This window comes from Oryctolagus cuniculus, chromosome 15 (genome assembly GCF_051225735.1).
Source record: "Oryctolagus cuniculus isolate XC-2025 breed Fujian yellow rabbit chromosome 15, ASM5122573v1, whole genome shotgun sequence".
Classification (NCBI taxonomy): Eukaryota; Metazoa; Chordata; class Mammalia; order Lagomorpha; family Leporidae; genus Oryctolagus; species Oryctolagus cuniculus.
Genome location: NC_142881.1, coordinates 80930949 through 80942204, shown reverse-complemented (window position 1 = coordinate 80942204; position 11256 = coordinate 80930949).

The window sequence follows — 11256 nt, the reverse complement described above, 5'->3', positions numbered from 1 at the left end:
ACATTTCAGGAGTGAACCAGCAAAATGGGAGATCTCAATCTCTCTCTCTCTCCCTCTTCCTCTCTTCCTCTCTTTCTCCTCTCCCTCCCCCTCTCCCGCTCTCTTTCTCCAATTTTGTAAACATGGAAAAAGGAGCGATGAGTATGAATTCCAGCCTAATTAGACAGTAAAACATGTCCTAAAACTTCTATGATTAAAATACTGGCAGGCCAATGAAACAATAGGAAATCTGTAAGTAGAAACAATTGCACATGGAAATCAAGTATATGATACAGGAATAATTTCCAAAATACAGAGAAAAGATTAAAATTTAAATTAGCAGCTTTGGTACAGCTGCAGAATGATAAAATTGGATCATTCTTTGTAATGCATATCAGGTTTTCAAATGTATCTCAAATTTTAAATGAAATCATACACCTACCGGAAGAATACATGGATAAATCCATCATAATCTGCGAGTTGGTAAATATTATTATGTTACTCAAAATCCAGAAGCAGCAAATAAATAAGGAATAAAGATATACGTTTTTATATTTTTAAAAGATGTATGATAAGAAACAAATACTACATGTAAGTTAAAGGGCACATTCCATATGGAAAATAAAGAGTCATACTAATAAGGCAAACAAATCTGAATTTTCTTAAAATAGAGATTCAAAAATAGAAAAGAAAAAAGCCACCAACTTTGCAGAAACAGAGGCTAAAGAAACAAACATAATTCACAGGAAAAGAAACGCAAATGACTTGTAATCATATGAAAAGATGCTCAAGCTTGTTTATACAGTGAGGGAAATGTAAATTAAAATTATTATGAGATATTATTTTCAACCACCAAAATGGAAAAAAAAAATCCTCCTAGTTGCCCAATATAGCCTGGTACGAATCTGTGTGGTGTAGGCACTCTCTTACAGCACCAGCAGAAAGCAAAGGGCTCATTCTCTTTGGAGGGGGACTTTGGCGATACCTAGAAAATTACATAGGCCCATTTACCCTTGGACCCAGCAATTCTACTTCTAGACTCTCTCCTGAAGGTACACACACTACAGTAATTACAATTTTATAACTTAAAGACTTGATCTTGTTATTGAATGGCCAAATAAAAAAGCAATCTACCATAATCTCACAAATTGGCTTTTTAAAAATATTTTAATACCATCTTTCCTCATTATTCCAAATTCAGAATAAAACAAGTATCACTCCTAAGGGTGTATGTAGCTCGTGTACTTCTTAATATCTCTGTCCCACATCAACCCACACATACAGACATTTTGAGAATTCTTAGACTGCACGTGGGAATCTATCATTGTAGGGCAAGAGAAGGAATGATCTGGGTTATGCACCACAGAAAAGTACTGTAACCAGTGAGCTGAGGACCATGGGTAGAACTGAGGTTACAGGGTGGCTGAAGAACATCCACACAGCCTTTCTTAAGTGGAGGGAAAAGGAAGTGTGTCCTTCTGTTAAAAGAAAAATGTATTTTTGGTCTCCATTATCAAGCATGGCTCTTATCCAAAATCAACTGAAGACATTTAAATCTTATTTTGCTTGTGTGTTGTCCTAAGCATTAGTTTGGGTGATAAAAAGTTAATGCTAGGATTATGGAACCTACCTCCTTACTATATAGATGACTACAACCTGAACTTGGGCAAGTGAAGCCCTGGGGTGCAGCACTTAAGGAACCGGTGCTCACAGTATTATGAAGGTGCAGGGCCAGCCCCAAGGTGAGTGCCTTCTGTACTTCTGCGCCTTGAGCACTTTATTCATCTTGCCTTAGGGTGAGCTCTAAAATGGATGCCCACAGAGACAAAAGGCTTGCTCAGCTCATAGCTCATATGGTTAACTGGTGACAGCAGAATTAACACAAGTTCTCTAAAGAAGTCTGGAGTCTGCCACCTCCACCCTTGCCCCTGTTCCAAGGAAAAGCCTAAAGACAGAGCGGTCAGCCCCTCAGTCTGTATCAGACCAAGGGCTCCTACTTGGTATTGGCAGAGTGACCAACAAGAGCACACCGAGACTTCATCTGCAGCAAGACTGTCACTCCATTCATGTAGTAGGAAAATGTACATCAGGTGAATCAAGTAAGCCAAAAGAATATGTGTCATCTACATTGACAGCCAAGACACTTTTTAAAGTGCTAATGAAATTATTATGAACAGTGACTTTGCTAGTGAACAAACCATTCCTCTCACTGATCAAAACACATGGAAAAATCTCCCGGGAAGAAAGTACTTCCATTTTGAATACGGCCTTTGTTATGAAGTTCAAAGAAACAGTCCTGCATTTTCAAGAATATGCTAAAACTCAGAGTTTTCAAGCAAATAGATGCAACAATCCTTATTTACCCAAGAGAAATGAAAACTCGTGTTCACACACAAAAAAATCTGTATATGAATATTTATAGGGTCTTTATTCTTAATCACCAAAAAGCCTGGAAGTAATGGAACTGTCCTTCAGGGAATGAACGGACAAGCAGATTCTGGCACATTGATATACTGGAATACTACAGAGAAACAAAAAGGATTGAACTACCGATGTTATATGAGACAACTTGGATGAATCTCAAGTGCAACACACAGAGTAGAAGAAAACTGACCCAAAAAGATGACATTGCAGAACAGAAAAAAATTCATAGGAGAGAAGATAGACCAGTGATCACCGGGATTGGAAGTTGAGGAAAGGATTGACCACAAAGAGACTGAGGAAGTTCTTGCATTGATAGAACCGTTTCTTACATCTTGTCTATAGTGTTAGTCGATGGGCTGAATATATTTCTGAAAGGTCACAGAATAACAAGGATACCTTTCATTGTAGAGCACATTTTGATAACTTCTTTAGTATAACTGCTTTCTTTTGTAATTCTGTATATTTCATTTCAGACATCTAAAACAAAATACTTGGAATGCCTACATTTCATCTTGAAGTGTGTGGGTTTGGGTCCTGGCTCCACGTGCAATTCCAGCTTCCTGCCATTTCAGACCCTGGGAGGCAGTAGTGGTGGCTCAAGGACTTGGGTCCCTGACACCCATGTGGGAGATCTGGGTTGGGTTCCTAACTCCTGGCTTCAGTCTAGACCAGCACTGGTTTTTGTGGATATTTGTACAGTGAAACAATAGGTTCTCTGTCTTTTGAACAAATACATTTTTTAAAAAAAATAAAAATTTACTGTGAGAAGAGCTCCATGAAATTCACCAGACTTTCAAAAGGGTCCATGAGGAAAAAAGACAGTAAGAATCTCTGTAAAATGAGGCATTGTCCTTGGCTGCTACCTTTGGTGGTGCTGAGCTCTACCTTCCACTCCTGACAACTTTGCTCAACCTGAGCCATTTCTTAAGAGATTCACAGAGGAGGAACGTGACGTGTACGTGGGTGTGTACATGCATGTTGAGGTGGATTCGTTCTGAGAGGAGAAGTGTGGTGGGGGCAAGAGGCGCAGAATCACCACATAGACCCTGGGAGTTGGGTGAAAGCAGGCCAGAGGAGAGCAGCTTGCACACTCGTTTATTTCACTTGGTACAGCAGCTTATATAGCTGAGGCAGCCAATCCAGTCAAGGGGTGGTTTATGCCCTAACCAATCACTGCCTGTTGCCAGGCAGGCTCCTTTGCCAGGTGGGTTTCAAAGCCCTTCCTGAGTAACTGATGCTCGCTTGCCAGTGGCCATCTTGGCATGGCCTTCTCATTACACCACATTTCCCCCATTTTGTTTACTTCTGAGCAACAGGAGGCATGATTCTTGGCCATACTATTGTTGACCCCGTTTTGATGTGGTCTCCGTATGCAGCTGTGCCTGTCTTAGGTTGTCCCCCAGGGGATCTTACCCGTCATTGACTAACCAGCGCTCAAAACAGGAGACCACAGGAGTGCTTGCTCAGATGGGGGTAGGAATGAGGAACAGTGGTAATCAGGAATAGCATGACAGCACACAGGCTATTCGTTGTTTGAATGACTGACCAGAGCTAAGTGGGGTATAAAGCAGTAGTGGATGTGGCTATGGGCAGTCCCTCAGGGTAGGATGATAGGGCAGCAGCTTGACAATCAGTACAGGTGTGTCCACTAATAAAGCGGACTCTCAGTCTTGTTCAGCTGGTTCTGGTTGACTGTCAGTTGCAGGCTTGATGTTTCTGGCTGCTACCCAAATGGGCTGTCCTGCATTCTCTGGAAACCTCAAATAGCTAAAGCTGGGGCATCACAATACCAAATTTCAAGACATACTGCAGGGCAGTTATAATCAAAACAGCCTGATACTAGTACAAAAACAGATACATTGACCAATGGCACAAAACAGAAATACCAGAAATCAATCCAAACATCTACAACCAACTTATATTTGATCAAGAAGCTAACACCAATCCCTGGAGCAAGGACAGTCTCTTCAACAAATGGTGCTGGGAAAACTGGATTTCCACATGCAGAGGTATGAAGCAAGACCCCTACCTTACACAAAAATCCACTCAACATGGATTAAAGATCTAAATCTATGACCTGACACCATCAAATTATTAGAGAACACTGGAGAAACCCTGCAAGACATTGGCATAAGCAAAGAGTTCTTGGAAAAGACCCCAGAGGTACTGGCAGTCAAAGCCAAAATTGACATTTGGGATTACATCAAATTGAGAAGTTTCTGTATGGCAAAAGAAACAGTCAGGAAAATGAAGAGGCAATTGACAGAGTGGGAAAAATTATTTGCAAACTATACAATTGATAAAGGATTGATAACCAGAATCTACAAAGAGATCAAGAAACTCCACAACAACTAAACAAACAACCCAGTTAAGAGATGGGCCAAGGACCTCAATAGACATTTTTCAAAAGAGGAAATCCAAATGGCCAACAGACACATGAAAAAATGTTCAGGATCACTAGCCCTCAGGGAAATGCAAATCAAAACCACAATGAGGTTTCACCTCCCAGTTAAAATGGCTTTCATAGAGAAATCAACAAACAACAAATGCTGGAGAGGATGTGGGAGAAAAGGTACCCTAATCCACTGTTGGTGGGAATGCAAACTGAAAAAGCCACTATGGAAGACAGTTTGGAGGTACCTCAGAACCCTGAACATAGTCCTACCATACGACCCAGCCATGCTACTCCTTGGAATTTATCCAAGGGAAATGAAATCAGCAAATAAAAGAGTTATCTGCATCTCCATGTTTTTTGCAGCTCAATTCACAACAGCTAAGACACAGAATCAACCTAAATGCCCATCAACAGAATACTGGTTAAAGAAATCATGGAATATGGACTCTATGGAATACTACACATCAGTAAAAAAAGATAAAATCCGGCTGGCGCCGCAGCTCACTAGGCTAATCCTCCGCCTTGCGGTGCCGGCACACCAGGTTCTAGTTCTGGTTGGGGTGCCAGATTCTGTCCTGGTTGCCCCTCTTCCAAGCCAGCTCTCTGCCGTGGCCAGGGAGTGCAGTGGAGGATGGCCCAAGTGCTTGGGCCCTGCACCCCACGGGAGACCAGGAGAAGCACCTGGCTCCTGCCTTCGGATCAGCGTGGTGCACCAGCCGCAGCGCGCCAGCTGCGGCGGCCACTGGAGAGTGAACCAATGGCAAAGGAAGACCTTTCTCTCTGTCTCTCTCTCTCACTGTCCACTCTGCCTGTCCAAAAAAAAAAGTTACCTGATTTTTCTATTTTCTGTCGCCTCTTCCCCACTTTACAAGGAAAATCACTTTGAAAGAAAAAGTGCAGGCTGGTGTGGTGCACAGCAGGTTAAGCCACTGCCTGCAACACTAGCATCCCATACATGCCTGAGAAAGCAGCAGAGGACAGCTCAGTGCTTGGTGCTTGGGCTCCTGCCACCCACATGGGAGACCCAGAAGAAGCTCCTTGCCCCTGGCTTTGGCCTGCCCAACCCCAGCTGTTGTGCTCATTTAGGGAGTGAATCAGTGGATGGAAGACCTCCCTCTCTGTCTCTTCCTCTCTCTAACTTTGCCTTACAAATAAATAAAAGTAAATCTTTAAAAAAATAAAAAAGAACAAATTGCTTTTATTCTTTTCCATCATCCTATATTTATCCACTTTTTGCTCTTTAAGCCACGTTTTGATTTTAGTTTCGTGTTCTTCAGCCCTTCTTGGTCTACAATACCAATCTCCTCTGATCAGCTCCCAGGAACTCACTCTCTGTGAAGGAAGGAAGGGCTGCCTGATTCTAGAGTCTAACCCCAGTTAAGACCTTTAACCAAATGTGTTGTCACTTCATTTTCTGATAATTCTCTGCAGTAGACTGGCTTCACATTCCATGTGCTCCCGGATCTCCCTTAGCACCCCTGAACTTTCTGAAGGATAATCCGATCCCTAGTGAGAAGGACTGGGAAAGCGAATAAAAGTAAACTGAGCACTGTAGCAGAGTGAGAAATCAGACATAGGGACTTCTCGATGATTTCCTGGAGTTAACATCACTGAAAGATGAAACTTCAGAGGTTGGGCTGAATTCAGGTTCTGAAGTAGCTGGCTGAGACTGAGGAGGAATAAACCCAGAGTCAACATTCCCCAGTGTTGGAATAATCCCTGTGAAGTGTGATGTTATATATACAGTGCTCAAGAAGGAGTCCAGAGACTTTCACTCCTAAATATGGTACCCTGGCTTGCTGCCTATTTTAAACTATAGGGACCTAGAGCAGAGCGGGTGTCAGGAGAGACTTCCTCTCATGTCTCCTTTTGTGCTAAATTCTGGACCCCCAAAGAAGAATCTAATTACCTCTGGTCCCTCTGCTGAGTTTTCATCAACTGAAACTCATATGGCAGGAAGAAAGAGTGAAGTCTGTCAACCTATCTGGGGCGACTTTTGTCACACTCTCTTGTCTCTACTTGAGCCCATTCTGTATCACAAAAAGAATCTTGTGTTACCCCTTGTCTATCCTGCAGGTCCGGTGGGTGGACTTTGTCCCAGGCGACTGTGTGTGTCTTCAAGCCCTATGAATTCCCTGAAACTCATCTACTAGTCTCCTCTAAGTTGTCTATCTGCTCCATTCTCCTCCTCCCCTGGGGACAAGGGATATACAGGCTTCTGAAATGCTATGGTTTGATGGCACAGGGCTCCCAGGACTCATGCAGACATGTTAGCCCCACGGTCATAAGTTCGTGGTATTAAGGGAGTAAAAGATTGATACCACTAAGGTGTATGAGAGGTGAGCCTGCTGGGGGGTCCTTGGGTCACTGTGAGCATGCTTCAGGTCGTTTTCATGAGAGTGCTGGCTACAAAAGCCAGGTTGGGCCTACCTGCTCCCTCTCTGCTTCCTGGTTCACCTTGTGATGGATTCTTTCTCGGTGTCAACATCTTGAATCCCTGGCCTTGACACATGGCCAACCTGAGACTGTGAGTTGAAATCAGCTGCCTTTCCTTTTAGTAATAAGATGACCAGTATACAAAACTGAGAGTGGGAGTGGGGTCATCACTGTAACAAAAACCCAAAAACTTGGGGGAAGCTTTGGAATTGGTTTACTGGAAAAAGTTTGGGGGAAGAAAAGGTTTACTGGAAAAGAATTTGAGGGAGGGGCCGGCACTGTGGTGTGGTAGGTAAGGCCACCACCTGTGGTGCCAGCATCCCCTATGGGTGCCAGTTTGTGTCCCGGATGCTCCACTTCCCTTCCAGCTCTCTGCTATGGCCAGGGAAAGCAGCAGAATATGGCCCAAGTCCTTGGGCCCCTGCACTCGCATGGGAGATGTGGAGGAAGCTCCTGGCTCTTGGCTTTGGATCAGCACAGCTCCGGCCATTGTGGCCATTTGGGGAGTAAACCAGTGGATGGAGGACCTCTCTCTCTCTCTCTCTCTCTGTCTTTCAAATAAACAAATAAATCTTTAAAAAAATAAAAAAGATCTTGGGGGAGCCAGCTAGAGAAAGCCTCAAGTGCCATAAGCTGAGATCAGGGCAATTTTAACAAGGGCCTGGAAGAACAACAAAAGCCGTGCTGATGAGGTTTCAGAAGGAAATGAGGATGCAGCAGGGAACTGAAGTAAGGCCCCTGGTAGCCTCACTGTGCCCAACCCTGATACTGTGTGGGAGGCTAAACTTCAAGATGTGGATCCGTTTGCAGAGGCTACTGGAAGGCAGCAAAGGGCTCCGGCTTTGGCATGGGTGCTGCTGACTGTATTCTAGCTCAACATGTGAACTATCCTGAACACATGCTCCACCCAACAGCCCACCCAGTCTTGGAGTGTGAACTTCCAAAACCAGGAGCCAAATTAACCTACTTCCTTCATGAGGAGCTTCTATCGGGTATCTTGCTGTAGTCAAGAAAAGCTGACAAACAGATAAATCATGTCAGGCTAGTAGGTCATCACCATGATGGCCTCCATGCAGGTGACAACTTCTGTATCTGTCTATCTTCAGTTCCTCTCAGTGAACCTTCACAGGGAGGAGAGAATGCTTCCCTTTCACCCCTACCCCTGAGACTCGTCTTTGGCTGGAGCTGGCATTCATTAGTTGTTTCCTAACTATTCCACCAATAAGAACTTGAGTCAATAGTGAGAAAATTCTTAATTTTTTAAAAAATTTACTCACTTGAAAGGCAGAGTTAAAGAAAGAGAGACAGACAGTGAGAGAGAAAAAGAGAGACAGACAGACAGACAGATCTATCCATTGGTTCATTCCCCAAATGGCTGCAATGGTTGAGACTGGGCCAGACCAAAGCCAGGAGTCTGGAATAATATCTGGGTCTCCTATATGGGTGCAGTGGCAGCAGATGGGAAACTGAGCATCCAGGACTTGAACTGGCATCCATTTATGATGCCAGCATTGCAGGCAATGGCTTAATGTACCATACCACAACACCAGCCCCAGAAGTTTCTTAATTTAAACTGCTTATTTCTTTATATAGTTATTTATAAATTTATCTTATTTATATTTAAATATTTGCTACAGCGTGTGGTAGTTGTGTAGACAAAATCTCCATTACTCATTGCAATCATTCATTTTCAGGAAATACTGAGGGTTCATCATGTGCTCAACACCGATGTGGCTATGAGAGAGGCAGCAGCAGACTAGCTGTGCCCGCACCTGTATTCACAGAATTTACACTCTCCAGCCCTGGGAAGTGAGTGGCTGCACAGGTACAGATGTCCCAAGTGTGTGACCATCAGGAGTGATGCCCACGGCAGGCAGCTGCTGGACACCATGGGGCAGGTCCAGAGTTAGGTCAGGGGAAGGTGAACGCTAGGGCATCACCCCTGCTTTCCCAGGGAAAGTGCTCTGCTGCTTTCCTCAAGCTTCAGGGTTCAGTGGAGCCAGCTCTGGGAAGACAGATAAATTTAAACAGGAAGACTTAACCAGAGACATCAAGTTTTATCTAGGGTGTATATGAGCTCCATATCATTTAAAATGCATAACAAAATTCTGTCATGCATAGGACGTTGAGTAGGCTGCTGACTTGAGCACAGGGGTCGAATGCCTTTCTCTCCATTAGAAGGACTGATGGGTCATAAACATGCAGGAAATTTTCATCAGCCCTGGGTTGCAATCAAAAGTGAAAAATCAACTTGAGAGATTTACAAGCTACACCTTATTGTCACTGAGGGGAAAATAAAGAGGCATGCCTGCAGCCTGCATCTCCACAGGGGCATCACATGGCTGATACAGCATTAGTTAGAGTGAGTTGAGAACATCTTGGCTGCCTGGGATTTTCAGACTCCAAGAGAAGGGAGTCTCACACCAGAGGGAGAAGGGTAAAGAAAGGCCCCATGCCCAGAAATGAAGCACAACTGTCCTCATGAGGCTGGAGTATGTGCCCCTTACCACCTCAGAGAGAGGCAAGCCTAGGAGGCAGGAACAGCTAGAGGCAGCTCTCCTGTTCTGTTTCTTTTCTGTGCTATGCACCCCCAGGGCCATGAACTTGGAGAAAGCAGTCCGTATAGGCAGTGAGCAGCAGAACCAGCAAGAAGGACCCCCAGCCAGCACACACTCCATAGGGACTACCAGTGATGCAATTCAAGGGAAGCCGACTGAGGCACGGACTTAAGTAACTACCCAGTAGTCTCTAGTGAGATATTCAAAGGGTCTTCAAAATTTTCATGGAAAGTAAGTTTTAAGGAAAAACTATGCATAAGCTGCAAAATTTATCTGCACCAAAATAAACTCATACTAACTTATTATACTGTGTCTGAGTACAATCTAGTTCGAGGCCCTAGGAAAGATCAAACATCACTTTGAATCAGGCACCGAATCAGAGCAGCATGGATTCTGCTAAAATTGAGGCAAGAACAAATGCCAAGTTTATGAAGGTTGGGGAGAATGGTGAAATTAAGACAACGCTCCAGTGGAATTAGCAATTTACAAATGGTAAATTATTTCAAAAAAGTACAAGAGGATGTTGAAGATAAACCCACAGCAGAAGACTATGCACATGAATCTGCAAAGAAGCAATTAAACTTATTCAAGCCCTACTTGACGAAGACACACAACTGACAGCAGAACCAGCAGCCAACACTGCAGACACCTCAACTCGTTCAGCTTAAACAGCTCTGGCCCCAAAAAGAAAAGTGCAGCAAACTTTCCACTTAACAGGTGCCAGAATGTGGCATCCAACTCGGCTGCAGACAAAAGCGGAACTTTCAGTGGAAACTTTAAATAAGCTACACCAAGATTCTGAAGCATTTCTTTGAAGAGTTATAACAGGAGATGAAACCTGGCTTTACCTGAAGGACTCTGAAGACAAAGCACAGCTAGAGAAGTGGCTACCAAGAGGTGGACGTGGTCCAGTCAAAGCAAAAGGGACCTGTGTGTTCCATATCTAACAGTCCACCTTGCACATGACCACATTTTCTTTTTCTTTTATTTACTTATTTTTTTTTTTTTTTTTTGACAGGCAGAGTGGACAGTGAGAGAGACAGAGAGAAAGGTCTTCCTTTTGCCGATGGTTCACCTTCCAATGACTGCCGCGGGTGGCACTCTGTGGCTGGCGCACCGCGCTGATCCAAAGGCAGGAGCCAGGTACTTATCCTGGTCTCCCATGGGGAGACTTGGGCCATCCTCCACTGCACTCCCAGGCCACAGCAGAGAGCTGGCCTGGAAGAGGGACAACCGGGACAGAATCCGGCGCCCCGACCGGGACTAGAACCCAATGTGCCGGCGCCGCAAGGTGGAGGATTAGCCTACTGAGCCACAGCACCGGCCGACCACGTTTTCTATTTCCAGTCATCAGCTGATGGACATCTTGGTTGAGTCCATTTCTTTGCTATTGTGAGTTGATCTACAATAAACATGGGAGTGCTTTCATATGCCGACTTCTGGGTGGAACTGGAGATCACTATG